The sequence below is a fragment of the Peromyscus eremicus genome, chromosome 1, assembly GCF_949786415.1.
Source record: "Peromyscus eremicus chromosome 1, PerEre_H2_v1, whole genome shotgun sequence".
In the NCBI taxonomy this organism is placed as follows: domain Eukaryota; kingdom Metazoa; phylum Chordata; class Mammalia; order Rodentia; family Cricetidae; genus Peromyscus; species Peromyscus eremicus.
In genome coordinates this window covers 298,955-309,636 of record NC_081416.1, presented here as the reverse complement: position 1 = coordinate 309,636, position 10,682 = coordinate 298,955, and the positions used below count along the sequence as shown (strand labels likewise).

Sequence of the window (10,682 nt, the reverse complement as noted above, 5' to 3'; positions counted from 1 at the left end):
CTGCTTTGATAGAAGCATAGACCCACTATTTCTGAGAGTTGATGGCTCCCAGAACTGGCGGAAAACGTACCGCCGCCATGTTGGGAAGCTGAAGTGGGCGGAGCCAGCAGCCATAGCGCCAGTGCCGTTTCAGGCTTAAAAGGCTGCAGTTTAAAGCAATAGGCTCAAGATAATAAAAAAAAAATAAGCCACGTAAAGATGGCTACCACACAGAGAATCTGGATTATGTTCTCTTTGATATTCGTAACTGAAGAAAAACATTTGATTACAAAAGCTGTTGAGTTATGCCAAAATGTATATTTTAAAGGTACCTTGACTTCAAAATTTGGATGTAAGGATATGTTGCTTTGGAAAGGAGGCTCTGATTTTGTTTCCACAGAAAGCCAGAGGCTATGGATTTGTTCAAGATTAAGATACATCAGGTTTGACCAGCCAAGACCCCCTGAAAGGTCTCCGATGACACCATGGCCCTGATGATCCAACATCCAGAATGGTTTCAAGGCAACTGGCTCAGACGACATACCCTCATGGACTATTCCATAATTCTAAAATTTTCTTTGTATCCCCATAAGATACAGCGCCCCCCTCCAGCAGGAAGTAGTAAGAGAAACTACGCCCAAATTCCCAAATATACCAAGCTGACTTTGGAGATATGTAAAGGTTAAAACCTTCCTTTTTAAGAAAAGAAAAGGGGAAGTGCTGTGGGATGGTCTGTATGTCAAGTGTGTTGCTGATTGGTCAGTAAATAAATCACTGATTGGCCATTGGCTAGGCAGGAAGTATAGGCGGGACAAGGAGAAGAATTCTGGGAAGTGGAAGGCTGAGAGAGAGACACTGCCAGCCGCCACCATGACAAGCCGCATGGGAAGATCCCGGTAAGCCACGAGCCATGTGGCAAGGTATAGATTAATGGAAATGGATTAATTTAAGATATAAGAACAGTTAGCAAGAAGCCTGCCACGGCCATACAGTTTGTAAGCAATATAAGTCTCTGTGTTTACTTGATCGGGTCTGAGTGACTGTGGGACTGGCAGGTGAGAGAGATTTGCCCTGACCGTGGGCCAGGCAGGAAAACTCTAGCTACAGTCCCCAGAGAAGCTTTGTTAGAGCACAAATAAAATATCACCACAAGGTTTAGTCTTATAAATAATAAGTTTGAACTGAAGTTATTTTAATATCAAAACAAGAGCTCTAATTTAGAAATATAGTATATAGGGAGAGTAACAATTTAATAAATCCTTTATGGTATATTATGAACTAAGTAAGATAAATACAGTAAAAACCCCAAATAATTGTTATATGAATGAAAAAAGGGAGAGGATCCATTTCTAACTGCAGCAATCCAGCCAGTCACTGGGAATGGCAAGGTAGGGGGAGGGGTGGAGACACAGGCCAAAGTGAGCTGAGACACATACAGCAGATTTAGGTTCAGACAGAAGAGGAAAAAAAGGAAGGCAGATGTTCAGGAAAGAAGTAAGCATTTATTTGGGCAGGATTTCGGTCCCCAAATGTGTTTGGGGGTCTGAAATAGGAGTAGGTGGTGTTAGGAAATTTTTTTAAAACTCTGCATATATTCTAATCTATGAGGTAGGAATGTCGCTGCCTGAAAAATAAATGAATTAGCTGGGGGAGGGTGGGTGCACGCCTTTAATTCCAGCACTCACAGGAAGAAGCAGGCAGATATCTGAGGTTGAGGCCAGCCTGTTCTATAGAGTGAGTTCCAGGACAGCCAAAGCTGCACTGAAAAACCCTGTCTCAAAAAACAATTAATTAATTAATTAATTAAAACAATTAATTAAAATATTAATTAATTAATATTTTAAAGGCATTTAGCACAGTCAGCATGTGTAATTTTTGTGATATTTATTGATATATGTGTGATGTCACTCCCTCAGTTCAACAGCCTGCACGTGGAAGTCAGAGGACAATCTTCAGAAACTGGTTCTTTCCTACAGTATGATTTGGGGATCAAACTTAGATTGTTAGGCTTGCACAGGAAGTGCTTTTACTTGCTGAGCCATCTCATTGGCCTCTTGGGCTACAGTTTTGATTTGGGCTGATAAAACAAAGTACCATAGACTGGTGGCTTATAAACAGAGGGTTTTTTTTTCTCCTCAGTTTTTGAGGCTGCAAGTTTAATATCAGGGAGGTGGTGTGGTTGGGATCTAATGAGAGCTTTCTGGGTTGTAGACAGCTGCCTTATTGTATCTTTATGGGAGGAAGTGAGGAAGAGAACTTGGGACTCCTTTATAAGGGCACTGATCTCATTCATGGGGGCTCCAATCTTATAACCTAGTCATTTCTCAAAGACCTTCCTCAATATCATTGAAGCTTAAGATGTCAATATATGATGGGGGAAGTATAAAAACATTTAGTCCAAAATTACTAACATTGGAGTCCCAGAATCCAAATAAATCTATTTGCTTAGATTAGGGAATGACATAGGCTTGTACCAGTCGTTTATCTACTGAAGGGAACCTCAAAGTCTTTATGTTTCATTTGTGTGGATCCCTCCTGTGTACTTAAACTTGAGTATCCACCCATTGTAGACAAATCCTTGGGCTTTCCAGCTCTCCCCTCACCCATGACCTAAACATTTCTCTGGGATGTTGATGGTCTTCTTACAGATACCTCTTAATCCCATAGTGTTCACAGACCATGTTCTTAATCTTTTAATAGTCAGCTTAAGGTAAAGGCTTTTTGGATAACAGAGCCCCAGACTTAGTAGGCCCCAAGACTTTAGCATATGTCATTCACTGGAAGTATCATTCAGACTGTGTTGTAGATTGTTGTTTGGCTCTTTTCGGGGAGCCCTGGCACCCAGCTCCCAAATAAATCACACACAGAGGCTTATACTTAATTATGAATGCCCGGCCTTAGCTTGGCTTAGTTTCTAGCCAGCTTCCCTTATCTTAAATTATCCCATCTACCTTTTGCCTCTGGGCTTTTGCCATTCTTTAACTTCTATAAATCTTACTCTTACTCTGTGGCTTGCTGTGTAGCTGGGTGTTTTTTGTAGCTGTATGATACAGCTGTATGATATGATATGATATGTATGATATGTATGATATGATACAGCTCTATGATGTTTTTGTAGCTGTATGATAATGAGTATTCAGAGATGGGTAATGCCTGGGGGGGGCACTCACCAACCTAAGATAGAGTGCCTGTGTGGCCTGGGCAGACGTCTCCATGATAGGTAAGGTGACCTGCTGACGTCCCACGCAACCTAAGTCAGAAGCTCATTTTTTAGTAAAAGGGGGACCTGTAGGGCCCTGGCCCCCATTTTGGGTAACTGTTGCCTTGCTTGCTGACCTTGATCTTGATATCCTCCCTATGCTAATTCCTTGCCGGGTTCCACCCTCCTGAATGCTTAAGGGAAGTTCCTTGTCTGTGTATCCTGCATAATGGGTGTTAACAGCTTAGATGCAAGATTGTAAAACATCTGTAGTGAACTTCTGCCCTCCGGGGTTCTCCCATTATGCTGTAAGCCTGTATTTAAGACCTCTTCCCTCCTTCAATAAACAGCGTTTGGCATAAAAAAAAAAAGCCAGACGCAGACCCCCACCCTTCTCTTTGTGTTTCCTCTCCTCTCCTCTCCTCTTCTCTCTCTCTCTCTCTCTCTCTCTCTCTCTCTCTCTCTCTCTCTCTCTCCTCCTGACATCTTCCTTTCTCTCCAGGCCTGGCTTCTTTCTAATAAAGTTCTTTCTAACTCTGGTAGTCATGGCCGTGGCTTGTGACTTTTCCACCAGTGCCATTCATCCTTTCAGTCATGTGGCTTTGGAGTCCCAAATCTGCAACTTTCTGATTATGGGCCCTTTATTTCTCTGGTTTGTCATTCCATGATCTATAAAATTACAACAATAGTGCTTATCTATTTGTGCAGTAAGCAAAAGTACTATGTGAAGTGATAGATTCACAACATGCCCCCATGGTTGGGCATGCCCAGCAGGCCTAGACACTTCTGCCTAGCCAGTTCTGGGTCAAAATAGCCATTTCTGCGTCAAAACATCTCACGTGACCAGGACCCCGTGGCTTTGCATGGTTGTGTAAAGCATGCAGCACAACCATGTGATCTATGTGGATGCATGGAGTAGCCACATGAGCCTGTGTACGCAGGCACAGCCCAGCCTTTATAAGCTGGCACCATATTCCCGGCTTCTCTCCTTATGCATGTGTCTTTCCGCAGGCCTGTCATGTCTGTCGCTCTGTCTCTCTTATCTTAATAAAACTCTTGTTAGTGGATTCTGTCATGTTTCGTGACATTTCCTTGTAGGGTAAGAGCACTGCCAAATAACTAACATCTGGTGTCGTTGGAAACCTGGAAACCAGGGACTCTGCTCCGTACACGACAGACCACTGTCCATTCACCTGGTCGCATGAATTCCATGCAACACCGCTGCTCCGATTGGTGAGTCCCCCACTTTTTGGCCAGCGTAAATGGTTTCCTGAATCTGTGAGAATGACTGTTGAGCATCTGGCGCCTCACTGAGTATTCTTGAAACCATGGGAACCCCTGGCCACGGTCTTTATTGGCTACGGTTGGCCCCTATTGCAGGCCTAAATTTCTAGCCATCTCCCATGTCTGCAGCCTGAGATATTCCTCACGGTTGGACCTCCCCCGTTGGATGCGTCCTGGGGGCTGTGGGAGGGCAACACGTTTTTCCGGCTTGAGGAAGTGGTAGACGCTGTTCCAGATTCCCTTGCTTCATGCAGCGGGGGCCCCTGCTTTTCAGCTGATGAGCTGTCTAGCAGCCTGTGCCTGGTATTCGTCCTTGGCCTTGGGGACGCCTGGGGCCTTGGCTCCTGATCACGTTTTATTTTTTTTTATTTTTTATTTTGTTGCCTCTCTGCTGCAGACATGGGAAATAAGGCTTCCAACCCTATTAGTCCTTCCTCTCCCTTAGGCTGTCTTCTTGAAGATTTAAAACCTCTCAGCTTAATGCTTTACTTAAAGATTCCTAAGCTTATCTGTCTCTGTACTAAGAGATGGCCCAAATATGCTTTAGAAAATAACAAAAAATGGCCACTGAGCGGCTCCTTAGATCCTGATATTTTACAGGAGTTATCTAATTTCTGCCAGCAAACAGGCAAATGGAAAGAGTTGCCTTATATCATAGCTTTCTTCTTTCTCAGTGCTAAACCGTTTCTTCTGGATTCCTTCTCTCCTACTCATATGCTCTTAGCTATGCCTAAACCAGAGGATTCTCTGACTCCGGAATCTCTGACTCTAGATCCTGCTAACAAACCTCCACCTATCTGACCTCCGGCTCCCACCCCTACTCCTAGGGCAACTGTTCCTTCAGCTCCTTTTCTGGATTCTTCTTCCTCTAAAGCTGATTCTTCCTCGGCAGTGACCATTTCCAAAGGCCCTGCCCTGGCTCCAACTTTCAGTCCTCCTCCTCCTCATTCCCAAACTGCTAAAGTGCCTGATTCCAGCCATCCAAACCTGTCAACTATTCTTCCTTTGCAAGAGGTGGCTGGTGTGAATGGACTGATTAAAGTTCATGTTCCATTCTCTTTCGCAGAACTCTCTCAGATAGAAACTAAGCTGGGTTCTTATACTACTAATTCTGCTTCCTTTATTAAACAGTTTCAATATATAACTCAATCTTACAGTCTCACCTTTCATGATAAATACATGATACTTTCTAATAATTTACTTCCTGAGGAGCACAGGCGGGTATGGGAACAGGCTAGAACTCATGTAGATGAGCTTCACCAGACTAACCCCTCACATCCTCCAGGAGCCGAGGCAGTTCCTGACCAAGAACAACACTGGGATTATAACACCCAGGGTGGCTCTCTAGATAGGTTTATTACCTGTCTCCTGACAGGCCTCCGTAAGGCTGCCCTAAAACCAATAAACTATGAAAAACTAAAAATAATTCAACATAAGGATGAAAATCTGCCTCACTTCTTAGAGCGGCTCACCAAGGGTCTACTTCAGTTCACTAGCTTAGACCCGGAGAGCCCTGAGGGCAGACAGCTCCTAATGACCCACTTTGTCTCACAGAGCTTCCCCGACATTAGGGATAAACTTAAACGTTTGGAGAATGGTCCTCTGACTCCACACAGATGTGCTGGCGATAGCATTTAAGGTGTACCATGGTAGAGATGAGAAGGCCCAGGAAAGGAACTGCCAGATGCTGGCAAACACTATCTGACCAGCTCCCCGAAAGCTGTTTGGTCCCTGTTTCAAGTGTGGGAAAGAAGGCCATAGGGCCCGGGCTTGTACCACCTCCCCACGAAGGGCACTGACAAGGCCTTGTCCAAAATGTTGCCAAAAGGGTCATTGGTCACTGTTCCCAAGCGACATAGGAATGCCAGATGAAGACTACCCTCTGGCTGACTTTCTAGGCTTGGCCTACAGCGAGGACTGTTGCTTCCTGTTTTCCGCTCTGGCCACTCCCATCTCACACAGGGAACCAAGGGTAATAATAAAAGTAAATGGGCACCTCATCTCATTCCTTTTGGATGCCAGAGCTACCTACTCTGTCCTGAGAGAGTTTTGGGGGCCTACCTCTCCTTCTCGTCTCCCTATTGTCAGGGTTGGGGGACAGCCTTACCTACCTCATTAGACACCACCACTTAATTGCATTTTCAGAGGCATCCCTCTCGCACACACATTCTTAGTGGTGCCAAGCTGCCCTGTACCTTTAATGGGAAAGGATCTTCTATTTAAGGTAGGAGCGTCCATTTCTTTCGCTCTACACATTCACCTCACCCCAGACTCACCAGTAGCTCCTCTTCTTCTTCTCCTAGCCACCCACTCTACTGACTCTAACAGTTCTTTTCCTTTGCCAGTCTCTCAGGTAGAACCAAAAGTCTGGGATACCCAAAACCCTTCTATCGCTAGACATCATCAGCCTATTACTATCCAGCTACAAAACCCTACCAGATATATCACCCAAACTCAATATCCTCTCTCACTCCAGAACCTAAGAGGACTTAAGCCTATCATTTCTGACCTTCTCAGGAAAAAGCTGCTCCGCCTAACCTCTTCACCTTTTCACTCTCCCATAGTTGCAATTAAAAAGTCTAATGGAACCTACCACCTGGTTCAAGACCTCCAGCTCATTAACTCTTAAGTGGTCCCCTCATCCTGTAGTGCCTAACCCTTATACTCTCCTGTCCACTATCCCTTCAGGAACCTCTCACTTCTCTGTTCTAGATCTCAAAGATGCCTTCTTTTCTATTCCTCTCAGTCCTCAGTCTCAAAATATCTTTGCTTTCACCTGGACTGACCCTGACACTCACCAGTCCACACAGCTGACCTGTACTGTTCTGCCACAGGGATTCAGAGACAGTCCACACCTATTTGGTCAGGCTCTGGCCTCTGACCTGCTTTCTCTGTCTCTCTCTGTCTCTAAACTAATACAGTATGTAGATGATATTTTACTCTGTAGCCTGTCCTTACAGGTTAGCCAAACTAACACCTCTGCTCTCCTAAATTTCTTATCCAGCTGAGGTTACAGGGTATCTCCTTCTAAAGTTCAGCTGTCAACTCCCCAGGTCACCTACTTGGATCTAACCATTACTCCAACCCATAAGGCTATTACTGTAGACAGAAAGCATCTAATCCAGTCTCTTACAGTCCCTTCTACTAAACAGGAGATTCTGTCTTTCCTAGGAATAGCTGGCTTCCTACGTTCTTGGGTTCTATCTTTTTTTCCTCTCCTCGCTTGCCCCTTATACAAGGCAGTTCAGGGCTCGCCACATGAGCCCCTCCTCCATCCTGTCACTAAACCTTTCCAAAAGCTCCAACAGGCTCTTCTTCAGGCCCCAGCGCTTCATCTTCCAGACTTAACCTGTCCCCTTCTCCCTCTATGTAGCAGAAAAGGAGGGATTTGCCCTGGGAACTCTAGGGCATCAGCTGGGACCCTCCTTTGCACCTGTAGCCTATCTGTCAAAGAAGCTAGACCTTACCAGTCAGGGCTGGGCACCTTGCATCCGTGCCTTAGCAGCTGCAGAGCTCCTTATTTGGGAATCAAAGAAGCTAAGCTTTGGGTCATGCATTACTGTTTTCTCTCATCATAATCTGTCCAATCTCTTAGCTTATAAAGGCTTACAAACTTTACTTCCTTCCTGGGTTCTTTCTCTCCAGGTGGCATTACTAGAGGGCGCCACACTTACTTTCCAGACCTGTCCACCTCTCAATATTTCAAGCCTCCTCCCTCAACCTAATGCTGACTATTCTCCTTCTCATTTTTGCACTGAAACCTTAGAGGAACTGTTACCTCACCCTTCACACATACAGGAAGGCACATTGCCTCAGGCTACTTATACCTGGTACACAGATGGCAGCTCCTTTTTATATGAAGGGACCCATAAAGCTGGTTATGCCATAGTGTCAGATACTGAGATAATAGAGGCACAGGCATTACCCACACACACCACTAACCAACAGGCTGAGCTGATAGCTCTCACCCGTGCCTTCCAATTGGCACAGGGACAATCTCTAAATGTTTACACAGACTCCAAATATGCTTTTCATATCCTCCTGTCCCACACTGCTATTTGGAGGGAGCGTGACCTTCTCACAGCAAAAGGGGGATCCATATCTAATTCAGGCCAAATAATGGCCATGCTGGAGGCTTCTCACCTCCCTAAGGCTGTAGAACTGTCCACTGCCGGTCTCATCAGACCGATAGCTCTATCATCTCTAGGGGAAAGAACCGGGCTGACCAGGCAGCCAAGACAGCGGCCCTCCAGGGCCAAGTCTCACCTCACCCACCACAAGGAATCCATACAGTACAACTTACACCCTCACAGGGAACTCCAGACACTAGACAAATTCTTTCTTATCTATACCAGCTCTTTCATCCTAATAATCTTACTCTGTCTCAATTCGTAAAAGCTCACCTGCAGCCCACCTCTGAGGACTTACAGTTCTTAAGAACTATTACTGCCTCTTGTGAGATCTGCCAAAAAACAGATCCCAATACCAAGTACAGGAGTTAGCCTTTTCCCACCCACCAGGCTAGAGGTTCCCTTCCAGGGACTGACTGGCAGCTCGATTTTAACCATATGCCCACCGTCAGGAAAGTTAAATATCTCCTCGTGATGGTGGACTCATTTTAAAATTGGGTGGAGGCATATCCAGTTTCTAATAAGCAGGCTCAGACAGTTGCAGACCTCCTTCTCCGAGAAATTATTCCTCAGTTTGGGGTTCCTACTTCTCTTCAGTCTGACAATGGCCCGGAGTTCACCTCTCAGATTTCTCAGACACTAGCTAAGGCTTTTAACATTCCTTGGCATTTTCATATCCCATACTGTCCTCAATCCTCAGGAAAGGTGGAGCGTACCAACTGGTCTTTAAAAACTATTCTTACTAAGATGTCACAGGAACTTCACCTTGACTGGGTAAGATTATTATTGCCTCTAGCTCTTCTCAGGCTCAGGGCTCTTCCTAAAAAGCCTCTTTCAATTTCTCTGTTTGAACTAATGTATGGAAGGCCAGTTCTAACACCAGGTCTTTTATCCAACCCTCCAACTGTTCCAGATAGCCTGTTAACTCCCCTTTTATGTCACCTAAGGTCTATCCTATGGAGCTACGCAGACTGTTCATTACCTCAGCCGTGTGACAATAATTGTCCACCTTCAATCCACATCGGGGATCAGGTTCTTCTCTTTCCTCCAGGCCAGCACCCTTCACCCATTTCCCCTAAGTGGCAGGGACCCTTCAAGGTAATTCTTGTGACTCCTACAGCTGCTAAACTCGAGGGCTTTCCTCACCGGGTCCACCTGTCTCATCTAAAACCTTTTATCTCACCTCCATCCCAGAAAAATCTATCTTCCTATACAGTAAAACAAGCAGGGCCTTGTACTCTCAAGCTCCAGAGGACATCAGGATCCACTGCCTTGTCACCAATTCCAGAGGAATAAGGTATCACCCCTTCCTTTCCCAACTAGGGCCACACAGAGCCGGAGGCAAAAAGGACCATCAAAAATATCCAGGCGGTAAGGAAAAATGTAATACAACAGTCTATCATTGTTCAAGACTCAGCAGCTGATCACCTGCGTTTCCTAAATGCTAAACTAATGAAGAAAACAGGTGCCTTAAATAAACTACTTCTAATAAGGCTTGTCTCAGGTAATAATTAAACTGAGTACTAAGGCCAGATCTACCTCAGATAAATGTCACATGTCTCCATCTGGGCAGGCCAGATCTACCTCAGATAAATGCCAACTCCAAAAATAAAATAATAATGATTCTTTTTTCTCTAAGCTTTTTCTGTGTCACCAGTATCTTGTCAGACAAAAGGTTCCCAGCCACACTACGAAGGATAGACAGCTGCAGAACAAGGGGACGCCAGAACTTCATTCCAGGACCCCCACCATCATTCCAGGACTTCACAAGCTACCCTCCTCATTTCCCCCGAGAGCCAACTGATGCCCACTATTCAGCCAGAAGCAGTCTTTGAGAAGAACGATGCCCCATACCCACTCAACCGCCATTTTTTCTTTCTTTTTTTTTTTTAAAAAAAACAAGAGTCAGGGATGATAGATTCACAACATGCCCCCACGGTTGGGCATGCCCGGCAGACCTAGACACTTCCGCCTAGCCAGTTCCGGGTCAAAATAGCCATTTCCACGTCAAAACGTCTCCGTGGCTTTGCATGGTTGCATAAAGCACACAGTGCAACCATGTGATCTATGTGCATGCGTGGAGTAGCCAC

At 45.2% G+C, this 10,682-nt stretch overlaps 1 long non-coding RNA gene across 1 annotated transcript; it reads left to right on the top strand.

Moving 5' to 3' along the window:
- The first annotated feature begins 4,314 nt into the window (after window positions 1-4,314).
- LOC131895306 (uncharacterized) lies at window positions 4,315-10,479 on the top strand. The gene is made up of 2 exons (XR_009375145.1): window positions 4,315-4,411; window positions 10,232-10,479. It is a non-coding gene; the product is annotated as an uncharacterized LOC131895306 (long non-coding RNA).
- Window positions 10,480-10,682: the final 203 nt, after the last annotated feature.